We start from the raw sequence: 14,364 nt of genomic DNA on the forward strand, positions 1-14,364 counted from the left end.
GGGGACGGTGGCTTCGGGGTCCTTCCGAGGCCGCAGCCCACTGCCGACATTTTCCCCCAGCTGAGCGGCGGGGCTTCAAAGCTCCCGCCGCTCAGCTGGGGGAAAATGGTGCCTATGGGGAAAAATCGCAAAGCGATTTTTCCCCATAGGCAAGATTGTTGTGCGATCGCAAAAGCGATGGCAAAAAAGCCATCGCTATGCGATTTTTTCGTTAAACGGGGCGCTCGTTAAGCGAGGCACCACTGTACATAGCTTCCCAGTAAATAATAAACTCAACAGCAGGTTTAACAAAGTGCAGCCCTAGTAATATTGTTGCACTGCAGCTGCCAGTATTCCTCCACATTGGCAATGCCAGTTAGAGCTGTAGAAAACTGGTTTAACGACATGGAAATAAGCAAAGAAAGAAAGAGCATTAAGTGGTCTGTTTGCTCAGTTTCCTATCATGCCCCTCAGTTGTAGTGCAAAAGAACTGGTGCTTAATCATTCCCTAAAAGAAAGTTTAAGATCCTAGGGCTAAATTATAAGCAGTCACAGTTGTAAGACAGCCTCACCATGAAGAAAATTAAGAAGGCTGTCTTAGATGACAGATGCTGGGAGGGGAGTAAGGAAAAACTGTAAGGTGTTTGAGGGCACAGATCATTTAATATTCTTGCTTTATTTGATTCTTTCTTCATTTGCTTTAGAAATAACGGAATACATCACCAGCGGCAGACTGAATACTGGAGGTACTTAGAGAAACACCCTTGCCTCCCTGTTGTCCTGCTCTCTCACCAACTAAGACACCAGACTACATCTCATACTCATACTTCTTTCATGCATAAACATGCAAAATATTACTATATCTCTCAGTTTTTTAATAACCCAACAAGATATCAAGATCACTCTTTCTCAACCCATGTTCCTTTCCCATCATCTCTCATTTCATGGAACTATCAACTGAACTATAAGTATCATAGGATTGTCACAAACTGTCTTTGATGTACTGTACCACTATCCTATAAAAACCTGGAATGTATCTTACGAGCCACCTGAAATGGTGCAAAGCAGTCTGAGATACATTCCAAATTTTACAGAGAGGTTCACAATGTCAGCCAGCCTTGTACTCTATCCAATCCATTTGGTTGACCCAAACAAAGCAATTCTGCTTCCCATGGACTTCTGTGATAATAAAGACTAAAACTTCATGTATCCTGCTCCCTTAAGCTACTCCTCACTCTGAGATTTATTTGTTCCTTCTCTTATTAATTATGCATTATTTTTGCACCATATTTAAGCCAGGATGAGAAACATACTGTACTCTTTTCTGCAGATGGAACATTTTTGTTCCCACCTTCTCTGAGTGGCCATTAGCCAAGAGCTGGCATTCTGAGGTCCCCCATGCCTACAACCTACAAAACTTTGAACTGGAGATGCCAGGGATTAAACCAGTAAGTGTTAACCACTGAACTATGACCTCTCTCATGCTCATATTTATGAAGCCAGATTAAATCAGATAACCAATGCATCACAGATGCCAATAATAAAAACAATTGTCAGAAGAAATACAAGCTTAATAAACTGTTAACATACACCAACCCTTAACAGAGGCCCAAGAGCAGTGAAGGTCTCCCACCAAATACTGTAGTTGTGTCTAGAATTAACTGTATCAAACTGGGCACACACTGCTACTCAAGCTTACATGTGTGTTAATTAGGCTGTTGGGTGTGGCATTACTATCAGTACATTTCCAACCAGAAACCACATTTGCTTCATCATAGGACAGAATTCTATGATTTGATAAGATCCAGTCTCAATTAATAGACAATTAGAAATTCTGTGAACAGTCATGTCTGAATTGTCCTTCCAGTAAAAATAGCTTGATGGATAGTTCTTTGTATCCTGGGAATTATTTTTGGAACATCGCTGTAGTATTTACAGGTACGTCAATAATAAATTATTCTCTAAAATTATTTAACTACACATATGAAAACTCTTTCTGTCCCCAGAAGACATTGTTAAAACTGTAAGAATTTGGAAACTTAGATTTTGTTGTTCAGTTGTCTACTACTGGGGCTAGTCTGCCTTACTAATTAAACTGTATTTTATTTTAAATAATAGAAACATGTATTCTGAGGAGGACAATACAAACATATAACATCATAGTTAGACATATTTATTTGGCATGTAATCTTGCATTTAAAAGTTTATTTAGAAATTGCATATCATAGTATTTATTTGTACTTTTTCTAATTAAGAAAGTACTATTTTACTCCCTCTTTCTTTCAAATAACAACTGAGACTAAAACATGAAGTCAAAATCATCATATTTTGTTGCTTCCTCTTTCACTGAAAATGTTTTAATTGCAGCCACTCTTTCACCTGCAGTTTGCAGCAGTAGCAGTCACCAGCCATTTTGTTTTGAGCATGAAAAGCTAGCAACCAGCTGTCTCTAGTCTACTTCTCTATTAGTACATCACGTTATTTTGAAATATAAGCATAATGACAATATATAAGAAATTTTACACCAAATAACTTGTTTGCTGCTAAGAGAGATGCATTCTACTGTGTCTGCATTTCTTATTTGAATATCCATGCACATACTGCAGCCACTGATTTACAACCAAAGTCAGAATTAAATTTTATTATCTCAAACCTGAATATTTTCCAGAATGAAGGTTGAGAGTACAGATAACCCATTAAATACTTCAGATGAAAAGGCAGATGGTCATATATTTTCTGGAGTAAAAGGTATATTTCACTGCATATATAACTTATAAATATGCCAAGGCCAGCATACATTATTATGACCTGATAAGCAGACAATCCTCCACCTGCTTGAACTGCAACAGCTTGCTGTGGGAATACTAAATGTTAGGTGTCACTGATATCCAGATTTACAAATTTTGAAAGGTAAATTCAAACAGTTTTGAAGCTTATGGTTTACATTTCTTATCAGTTAATCTGTCCCAAATATAATTTTATGCTCCACATCAATATAGTATCTATGTGTAAAATTTGCTATGCACTTATTTGTATAAAAGAAAATGATCCCAAATCCTACAACGTAAGAATATATTAGGTAAAAACCAATAAAGAGTAAAGAATAGAACACCTCTGAATTTAACCTAGTATTTTGCATTCTGAAGGAAATAGCTAAAATTAGCTTTCATTACTACTGAAATTTCCCTTTTCATTTAAAATTTAACATAAATGTTTCCCTGTCATCTCACATGCTGAAAGTAAGGTTGAAGCAGACAGACAGAACAATTCTAATTCTTGCGTTATCTGTTACAGAAACAGTGGCATTACTCTAATTCATCTGCAACACCCCATCAACATGTAACTTTAAGAGGCATTAAGATGTCTAGAAACTACCATACGGCAGAGCCTTAATAATTACAGCAAATATATGAAATGGAATTCTTTCTTGCCTTGAAGCAATAACATTGTTCTAAACTCCATTACAGCTGCACCACATCAGTGACAGCTCTGTCAGCAGCAGTGGCGGCGGCAGCAGCAGCTACCACCACCACACATGACTTGAACACAAGGGAACAGAAAAGAATTATGTTGCTTGAAATAAAAATATAAAAATGAAATACTTTGCAATTGTGTAATTTGGTTGGAATTTTGCATGCAAGGTTGAAGTCATTAAAAAAAGAATGGGATTAATCCTTTTTCAAATGTACTACAAATGTCACATTTTTGTCACAACAACAAAGACCTGCATCTTCAAAAATTAGATCTCCATCCTGTTCAGGGTTAATATTTTATCTCACTAATGGCACCATAATGTTGGCTCACTGCACAGAATTATTCCAAACACTCCTATAAACAAACAAACAAGAAAAAAGCTACACATGGCGTATGTATGAATATGTAGAATATGTTTTTTGAGCTAGAGACAGAAGAAACATTTTCAAGAAAGAGATTTCTAACTACTAGTTAGTATTCAGCAATCTGCAGTCTTATTCCCACTCCCTCTAATAATAATACAGTACTGCTGAAAATGCCTCTCACTCCATTTTAGGAGTGCAAACTTGGATCATAAAACTTATGATGCCTCAAACCAGTACACACACATCCCAACTGTCATCACTTAATCTAGTCCTTTAATTATACTCCATAATCACCAGCACTTAATGGCCGAAGCTTGTGAGATAATGCTATACGTTAAAAAAAGCAAGCTTACAGCTAATAAGAAATAGTATCTGCAGTTACTGAGCAATAATTTCCTGACAGATTTTATTAAAATATTTTTACTATCACATATTTTCTGAACATGAACCTTATAACCCCCATTACAGCACTGAAATTATCAGCAGTGCAGTTATTTTAAACACACAACGTTTTGAGCAAATAGGATTTGCAGCATAAAATCCAAACTGACTTATATATTTGTTTATTTACTTGGATTTTTCAAAGCATTTCTCAATCTCTCCCCTCACTTGTAAATTATGATCAATTTGAACATGTGTCAGGCAAAGGTTCTATTTTTAAATGCTGAGCATTTGCAATGCAAACCTAACAGGGCACTGCATTCATCAATAAAAGATCAGCTGCTGTAGCATTTATTCTCCAGTGTTTTTCCTCTTGTGACATTTCCACCAAGAAGCCTCCACATCTACACACACTCATAAAATAAAACTATCCCCCTTCTCCCAGCAGAAATCTTAACAGAAAGATGATTCATTCCTATAATACTACCTAGCAAATACAGATTTTTATAAGAATGAAATCATTTCAAAAGCATGATATTGTAAGTACCGTATATATTGTATAATACATACTCATACATGTACTAACATGGTATCAATTAATTTTATCTCCTTCAGCAATATAATGCAAATGTATTTTACTTGCAATATCTGCCACTAAATTGCTGAATTAAATAAAGCTAATATAACCAGCATTTTGCTAAACAATTCACTCTCCTTTCCCTCTCTATGAAGCTAAAAAAACATGCAACCCCACCTCTGCATCATACTGAAGGTTATTGTTTCCTAAGGAAGCCTCAGACACGCTGCACCATTTTGCCTGTCTTCTGGATGGTGCAGAAGCTGGCAGAACAGCAGGCAAAGGAGTATCCTGGAGTCAGCAAATGTCAGTGATAGCCTCATACTGCAGTCTGTGCATTAAAAACACTGAAACCCACAGGTGCCTACGTAAAGCCATACAGCTGCAGGCAGGATCTTTATGTTTTTCTCAGTAGAATGTCTGTGTTCACTTTCACTCTTCATTAACCCATTGCATGATGGTAAATCAGCACCCCCCATAGGATATTCCTGGCAAAGCCTTGATTTAAGAGACAGAAGATGTAACAAGCATATTCACAGTACTGCTGTTCCTGAGAGGAAAGCAAAAGCTACACACTTACAATCATTGTGTGTGCAAATAGATTAAATACATTTTACTTCAATAAATAGGTTCTTTTAAAGACACATATCTAATATTCTTGATTTACCTTATGAAACTTTGATTTAAAATACAGTTGGAAACTGCCTATCATGACAAAGAGAGCAAAGAAAGGAACTCCTAAATTCTTAAATGCGCATAATATGATTTCTTTCTCAGTGTTTTAAAAAAAATAAACTGCCTAATAGGAGTCTCCTTCAGTGGAAGAAGGCAGTGGGAAGATTTTGTATTCCAAAGAGCACTGCCCCAGAGACAAACCTCTTTTTTTCCTCATAGGAATTTATAATAGCAGTTTATATTATACTTCTTCAGGTGCACATTAGCGCTACATTAGGGAGAAGGAGTCAAAGCCAGCTCAGAACCATGTTTCTAAAACCTCTGAAACAAATCAACAACAAATTAAGCCTGTTGCTAATCACAAACAGACTTCTACCAAATTCTAAACCAAGATTACCCATTTTTTAGAATCAGTGGGTAGATACCATCAGGCATTGTTAGGTATAATCTGAATATTTGCACACATTTCAGTGGATCATAAAGTCTGCATTTTCCATTTTCCAAGTTAGTTTGAGAACCTTGTGACTGAAACATTTCACCAAATATTTGTACTTTCCATCCTTCTCTGCACCACCTTTCTTTACCACCTAGTCTGATGAGTGAGATTATGAGAACTCAAAAGCTTGCATATCACTGAAGAAATATATTTGGTCTTAAACATACTGCTTTCCTGTAGATCTTGTATTTTGTTTTGTTCTTAGGTACCAACATCAGTAAATTCAATTTGTATGCCAAATTAACAACAACAACCACAACAACAACAACAACAAGCAAACAACACCCACCAGCATCAGTCTCACCTACATCACCAACCTGTTTTGAAGGAACAATAAAAGGTCATAAACTTACTAATTCAAAAGTATTTTTAACCTAATTTTAGAGCAACAACTTTAGAAAGCAACATATATCAAAATAAATGATGCAGATAGACACATCAAAAGGGTATATACAGGTACCATTAAAAATACACTACATCGGCTAAATTAAGAGCAATTATGAAAAGATGGAATTCCAGAGATGTGACATTCTCCATTAACCAAGGGGCTCTGCAGGATGCACTCCCACCTATCCCCAATCTCTGGAAGAATACTGTATAAGAGTAAGAAGGGGGGGGACAGCTGCTGGGAGCGTACTTCACCCTTCACTGCTACAAAGATCATTCATACCAACTTCCAGACTAAGAACTAGTGCCTGAATTTCCTTCTTCCCACTTCCTTTCCAATCCCATTTCCTTTTGTGTTGTATATTTTAGATAGGAAGCCTAAGAACAGAAACATATCACTAATTGTCTTCTTACTAATTTTTATCAGTCCTCCAGAGCTCTTTTCTGCTGGGCAGTGCAGTAAATCTAAATAATCCAGGGATGCAAACTTGTGGGGATGTCAGCAAACCAACACTAATAGAAGACGACTGTGACTACTGCTACCTGTGTCATTTCAGCAATCAGGTTCTACACTGTGTCCTTCAAGTATAGCGCAACCATATTCACACTACTATTAAAACCAACTATTTTTCCAATTCATGAAATATCCACTTTATCTGGATTAAATTTTGAGCTGTTCTCCCTTGTCCATCTACACTGCACCAAGAAAATTTAAATAGTTCTGCCACCTCCATTGGATTTGTTCTAGAAATAAGAGTTCTGCTGCTTCCATTGGATTTGTTCTAGAAATACGTAGAGCTGTATGTCATGTGTCAATTATGTCAGGTTAAACCACTCCAAGGAAGGGAAGAATATGTATATATTTCTTTAAACATGTTGCCAGCTTTCTAATTACCAGTGCTCCCAAAGCTATTTACAATCAACAGAATAAAATTAGTTTAAATTTGACACATTACTTAAAAACCTATTAAAATGCTTTTTAAAAGCAAGTTCGAACCATTATTTAGCAGTGTTAAGTTTAAAACCTGAAAAGCTCTAGAAACCAAAACCCATAGAAAAAAATAAATTTCAGCTGCCTATTAAAAGCACAAAAGAGATGGTGTCAGCCTTATTTATTTTATCTTATTTTTCCCCTGCCTTTCTTCTTAAAAAGGACCCAAGGCAGCTTACATCATTAGAACACAAAACAGTAGGCCTGTCATATCTGCAGTACTCGCAGTTTCACTTCATCCATGGCCAGAAAATATTAAATTAAAAAAAACACAAATACATATTCTAAGGTTCATTACCAGAACTGACTACTAGAGGCAACCAGAGACTATGCTGTATACTGTACGACCCCTACATCCACGGGACCAGTATCCATTGATTCATTTATATACTGCATCAAAATACTAAACACACCAAAAGGACATACAGTGGTGCCCCGTATAGCGAGGTTAATCCGTTCCGGATTAACCTTCGCTATACGAAAACATCGCTGTGCGGGTAAGTAAAACCTATTGGAACGCATTAAACTTAGTTTAATGCGTTCCAATAAGTGTGCAAACTTACCCCTCCAGCGATGTTTTCGCGTCCGGCGGCCATTTTGGAGCCGCCGATCAGCTGATCGGCTGCTCCAAAATGGCCACCGGATGACCCGAAATGGCCCCTATCAGCGTTTTCGCGCCCTCCGTAAGCAAGGGGAGGGCGCGAAAACGCTGCGGGGGGGCATTTCGGGCCATCCGCGGCCATTTTGGAGCCGCCGATCAGCTGTTCGGCGGCTCCAAAATGGCCGCCGGAGCCCCAATCGTCGCAAAGCGAGTGCGGCGATTGGGGCTGATCCGTATAGCGATCCCCAAAAAGGGATCGCTATACGGATTTTTCGTTGAACGGTGCACTCGTTAAGCAAGGCACCACTGTACTGTAGTTACAGATTTCCAAGATGCATTTACCAGAACTAGCCACTAGAGGGGGCTAAAGACACAATGTACAGTATAGCATTGGATACATCCACATTTTTCAGCATACAAGAGGGGGAAGAGGTAGAACCAATCCCCCACAAATACAATGGTTCTATTGTATTTAAAACTACAAAAGAAAGCTTACCTACCTGTAACTTTGGTTCTTCGAGCGGTAATCTGTTAATTCACACTATAGGGTTTAATCTGCACTTGCACAGAGGTTTCCAGAATATTCTAGAGCTTTACCACACGTTCGCCAGCACCGCCCCCCCCCCAGTACACTTGGTCCACCTGTCCTGGCCATTGCCTCAGTTCCTAAGAACAGCCCACTGCTCTATCAAATTGAAATAGGTGTGACAGACAGAGGGGAGAACAGGTGGAAAGTGTGAATTCACAGATGACCACTTGAAGAACCAGTTACAGGTAGTAACTTTCTTCTTCGTGGTCTATCTGAATGCACACTATAGGGTGATTAACAAGTTGACTTGCCGAAGGAGGTGTGTCACGGAAGAATAGAAGACAGCACAAATCTGCCAAAGGCTGCATCCATCTTTGCTCTGATATCTAGATGGTAATGAGTGGCAAACATGGAAGGGGTTGCCCAGGTAGCAGCCTTGAGGATGTCAGGAAGAGGTACTCCTCTCAGAAAAGCTGTGGAGATAGCAACAGCCCTGGTGGAATGTGCCTTAATGCAGAGGCTTTCAGGCAAGCTGGTATATGAGGCGTATAGTTGTGACGATCCATCGAGGGATGGTTTGAGGAGAAACATGGGAGCCCCTGTGTGGCAAATGAGGGGTGACAAAAAGCCTCTTGGACATGTGGAAGGAGGAAGTCCAAGAAACATAAAATGCGAGAGCCCGTCTGTAACGCTCAAGCGTGCTCGTTACACCATCTAAAGTTCAACTGGTGGAAAGAACATTCAGTCATTGGTCGGTGATGGAAAGAAGGTAGGCAGAATAATGGGTTGCTTAAGGTGAAAATAGGAGACATCCTTTGGGAGAAAGGAAACATCTGGATAAAGGGTAACTTTGTCAAGGTGGAATTGAAGGAATGGAGAATCAACTCAAAGAGCAGCAAGCTCCGAAGCTCTGTGAGCAGAAGTAATAGCCACCAGGAAAATAGTCTTAAAGGAAATGAAACATTCCAACGTGGTTGCAAGGGGTTGAAAGGGAGGTAGTATGAGACGTTGGAGGACAGCGTATAAGGAGTACTGTGAGGGGGAGGTCCTGGAGGGCCACATATTGGACACACCTCTGAGAAATTGCTTCAAGGTAGGATGATGGAAGAGCAAAGTCGCATCCGAGTCACAATGATGGCGGAGATATAAACCTTGAGGGTAGACAGGGAGAGGTGTTGACTGAAAAGATAAGAAACACAAGGTGTGCTTGAAGAGTTGTTGGCGTAGTTGGGAGATTGTGTTGAGTTGCAAATTTCTGGAAGGCAGCCCATTTGTAGGTATAAAGTTGTGTGGTAGCAGGCTTTCGACCATTTGCTAGGATGGTAGCTACCAAGGGTGAATTCTCCAAGCTGCAAGGTGGAGAGGGTGAAGGTCAGGATGAAAGGTTTTGCCTCGATATTGAGTGAGGAGGTGAGGGATGGGGGGAAGGAGGATGAAGTCGATAGAGCTGGATCAGAGCATGGTGAACCAGGGTTGTCTGGGCCACCATTGGGCGATAAGGATTGCGTTTGAGTGATTTTGATGGGAGTTTGACAATGGTCCTTAAAAGGAGAGGTATGGGTGGGAAGAGGTAGAGCAGATGTGGAGTCCACTGGACCATGAGTGCATCCCTGAGGGAGCCTGGACCAATACCTGCTCTGGAAAAATAGAGAGCACATTTTGTATTTTGTGGTGTGGCAAAAATGTCTATGTGTGGACGCCCCCATAGCTTGCAGAGGTGGAGGAACACAGACTGGTCGAGAGCCCACTCATGCATCTGGATTCAACGTCTGCTGAGTGAATCTGTCAACTGGTTGTCTTGAGTGGCAATGTAGACTGCCACGGGAAAGATATGGCCTTCAAAGCACCATTCCCACAGTTGGACGGCAAGGTGTAACAACTGGAAGGTATGAGTGCCTCCTTGTTTGTTTACGTAGGAGAGCGCCGTGGTATTGTCTATGGTTACCTGCACAGCCGTGCCGGTGATAAGAGGCTCAAAAGCGCGGAAAGCTTTGAAGATGGCGAGTAATTCGAGATTGTTGATATGAACATTCTTCTCTGATAGAGACCAAGCCACGTGAATGCGCAGGCTGTTGCAATGTGCTCCCCAGCCGATGGGACTGGCATCAGTGGTAACTTGAACTGTGAGCTGGAGAGATGCAAATGGTCTGCCGATGAAAAGGTTGGTTGGAGTGCCCCACCACAGCAGTTGGGCTGCTAGCTCGTGAGTAACCAGTAGCAGGTGGGTCGAGCATTGGGTCAAAGAGGGACAGGTACCATGCCTGGAGGGAGCGCATTTTTAGTCTGCCATGTTGTATGACTGATGTGGTAGAGGCGATGAGACCAAGAAGGTGTTGAGTTTGATGTGTGGTTATGAGCACAGAAGGTTGAAAAAGTTGGAGGAGAACATAAAGTTTTGTTGCTCGTTCTTGAGGAAGGAAGGCCCTTGATCTTCAGGAGTCCAGAACTGCACCTATGTCGGTGACTCTCTGTGCAGGAGTCAATATGGACTTGTCCTTGTTGACTTTTAGGCCCAGATCCACAAGGAGAGAGAGAGTGAATTCTACATCTCATAGAACCTGAGAACATGAGGGGGCCACCAGCAACCAATCATCTATGTATAGGGAAATGGAAATTCATTGAGTGCAGAAATGAGCCGCTACAGAAGCCATGCATTTTGTGAAGACGCATGGGGTAGTGGAAAGTCCGAACGGGAGGGCTTTAAATTCGTAGGCAGTGTCTCTTAAGGAGAATCTGAGGAATTTGTGGTGATCTTGGTGGACAGTGGTATGAAATTAGGCATCACTTACATCGATGACGGCAAACCAACAGTTTTCCTGAAGAATGGGTAGGATGCGTTCTAGTGTCACCGCTCGAAAATGTGTCTGAGTAATGTAGGAGTTGAGTTCCCAGAGGTCGAGAATGGGGTGCAGTCCTCCATCTCGTTTAGGGATGGTGAAGTAACGGAAGAAGAACTTAGGGTCATTTTCTGATGGGGCGACAGGTGATATGGCATCCTTGAAGAGAAGATATTGAATCTCTTGCTTCAGAATGTCTGATGGTGTGGTGAGAATGTTCTGGATGGTGGTGTGAAAGCATATTCTATCACGTAGCCAGTGGCAACAATAGCGAGGACCCAGGAATTGGTGGTGATAGATACCCAAGATGGAAAAATGGGCTGAGAGACAAGTGGTGTTGGGTGGGAGGAGATGAAACAAGCGGATCTGGGTGATGGGAGAGTCAAAGGCCATTTTGTTTTCTTATCAGGGCACCTGAAAGATTGTCTGGGGCGCTGTCATTGTGTGGTGTGTCTGGGCTGAAAGGAGGCAAAAGATTGTGGTAAGTACTATTCTTTGTCAGAAAATGGCTTGTATTGTTGATAAGGGTAGGGGCGGCACCATTGGTATCCTCAGCCTGGAGTGGGGCAAGACTGCTGTAGTGGATGCCATGGGGCCTAGTACTTGTTGAATTTAGCGGGCCAAGGTGTGTCAAGCATGAATCAGATTTTGAGTAAAATGGATTATAGTGTCTATCCATGGTTGACGCAGGAAGGCCCACACACTTCTGGCATCAAGGAGTGCTCCAATGTAGTGAATGGTTCGGGATGGAGGGAGGTGAGACTTCTCTGTATTGTCTTGTAACCCGAGACTCAAGAAGAGGTGCAGGGTGAATGTGATGTTGGCAGTCAAGGTGTTTTTGTTGTGCACCACAAGAAGCCAGTCATCGATGTAGGGGAAAACGGTGACATCATGAGTTCTGAGGAATGCTGCCATGGGTGCCATGCACTTGGCGAAAACCCATGGGGCAATGGATAGCTGAAAGGGAAATGCTCAGAAGCTGCAGGCTTGATTGGCAACAAAGAAGCTTAGAAAACAACAATATCCTGGATGAATCAAGATATGAAAGTACATGTCGTAGAGGTCTATGGAAACAAACCAGTGTCCCCGGTGAAGCAGGGGGAGAATGGATTATGTCACCATCCGGAAACATTTTGGGATGATGCAATTTGTTGAGGGTGTGTAGGTCCACAATAGGGCACAGCCCTCTGTCTCTTTTAGGTACCGTAAAGTACCAGGAGAAGAAGCAGTACAGAAGTACCCTTGAGATGGCTCATTTTACCATGAGTGTGCGAATTTCCTCCTGGAGGACAGGAGAGGGTGGGGTGTGTTGGATACAGCCCATTTGAGGTAGGGTAGAAAATCTATTACATATCTATGGGTTATGATGTTGAGAAACCGGAGGTAACAGCGTTCCAAGCATGGACAAACAGTGGCAAGCATATGTCCGCAGCTGTTGTAACGTGACATGATGGTGGTAGATGGATACATGTGTCGAGCTCTGGCTGGAGTGCATCAAAACTGCTGCTGAGGTTTCATGTCTGCCTTTTTGGAGAAAACTGTTTGCTTGTATTTGGCAGGGGAGGAGGCTGGGGTAAGACATTGGTAATGAGACCAATCAGAGGTCTTGAACTGATCAGACAGTGGCTTGTAGTAAGAGTACGGCAGGGATCTCATCCAGTGAGGACAGAAGTGAGAAGTTGTTGGATGGTATGTGTTTATGTTCATTTTCTTTGCCTTCTTTTTGTGAAGGTCTTGCATGAAGTCATCAGTTTTGTTGCTGAAGAGGCCCTCTTAGACTTTTAGTGAAAGTGAAAGAAGTGCCAAAGCGGGACTGCAGTTGAAATTTAAGAAGTCAGAAATCATGACTACAGAAGCATTATACAACTTCAATATTGACAGTGAAGAAACTGAATTTGTTAAAGATTTTGCACACCTTGGGTCAATATTCAATCCATACAGAGGGACTGCAGCCCAGAAATCAGAAGGGGGCTGAGACTCGGAAGGGCAAAAATGAAGGAATTAGAAAATATCAAGTGTAAGGATATGTCACTAGAGACCAAGATCAAATTATCCACACTGTTGTATTTGTGATTACTATGTGCAGGTGTGAAAGCTGGACAGTAAAGAAAGCTGAGGGGAGGGAAACGGATTCACTAGAAATATGGTGAAGGAGAGCTTTGCAGATACCTTAGACCAGGGCTCCCCCAATGTTTTTCACCCCGCAGACCGGCTGGGAAAGGCAGGGCACCCCTCACGCGCATGTGTGAATGAGCACACAGGCACATGCGCAAAAAGTGGTGTGATGCTTCTGTGGGTGTGCGCACGCTCATGTGCATGCACAAATGGTGGTGTGCTGCTTGTGCGGGCACGCTGGAGCATGTGCACAAATCAGCTCTGTGGGGGTGAGTGGGAAGCAGGAGGTCTGTCTCCATGGCCCAGTCTGTCTCAGGCCACGAACCGGCACAGGACTGTGGGCCGGGGGTTGGGGACCTCTGTCTTAGACTGCCAGAAAAATGAACAAGTGAGTCCTAGATCAAATCAGCCTGAACTGTCTCTGGAGGCAAAAATAATGAAACTGAGGCTGTCCTACTTTGAGCACATCATGAGAAAGCAAGGTTCCCTGGAAAAGACAATTATGCTGCAAAAGGTTGAGGCCAGCAAGAAAGGAGGAAAGCCAAATATGAGTTGGGGTGACTTCCTAAAGGAAGCCACAGCCTTGAATTTACAATAGCTGAGCAGACCTGATGAGGAACATCTTAGAGATCACTCATTCGTAGGATCACTGTGAGTTGGAGGAAACTTGACAGTGCATAACAAGTACTGTATTAAAATTAGGTATTCTAGTAACAGTCAAAATTGGAACTAAGAAGTCAACTGTTCAGGTACCAGAAATGTTATATGTTACATTATATGTTGAAAGTTCAAAATGCCTTTTTAACCCAGAATGAGAAAACAGACAACAGGAATTGTATTCTTAAAATTTGGCACAAAATCTTTCACAATATTGTTCAAAACCATCTGTGAAAACTGTAGGACCATATGGTGGTGGGAGGCTAGCAAGCAAAGAGCATGGTACAGTAAATCTTTGAA

General features: G+C 41.4%; 1 protein-coding gene across 13 annotated transcripts in view; it reads right to left on the reverse strand.

Annotated features, from left to right (window-relative positions):
• The window catches only part of TANC2 (tetratricopeptide repeat, ankyrin repeat and coiled-coil containing 2), a 297,308-nt gene that overhangs the window by 228,777 nt on the left and 54,167 nt on the right, over positions 1–14,364 (reverse strand). Inside the window, exon 1 of one of the 13 annotated variants that reach the window (XM_078377735.1) lies at positions 4,954–5,253. The exons of 8 other annotated variants lie outside the window; for them this stretch is intronic. The gene's annotated coding sequence lies outside the window, so the exon portion shown is untranslated. Of the gene's footprint in view, positions 1–4,953; positions 5,254–14,364 lie in introns of those variants that run through there. 4 more of the 13 variants (XM_078377741.1, XM_078377737.1, XM_078377739.1 and 1 more) reach the window with 4 other exon arrangements.

Source organism: Pogona vitticeps, chromosome 6 (assembly GCF_051106095.1).
Source record: "Pogona vitticeps strain Pit_001003342236 chromosome 6, PviZW2.1, whole genome shotgun sequence".
Lineage (NCBI taxonomy): Eukaryota > Metazoa > Chordata > Lepidosauria > Squamata > Agamidae > Pogona > Pogona vitticeps.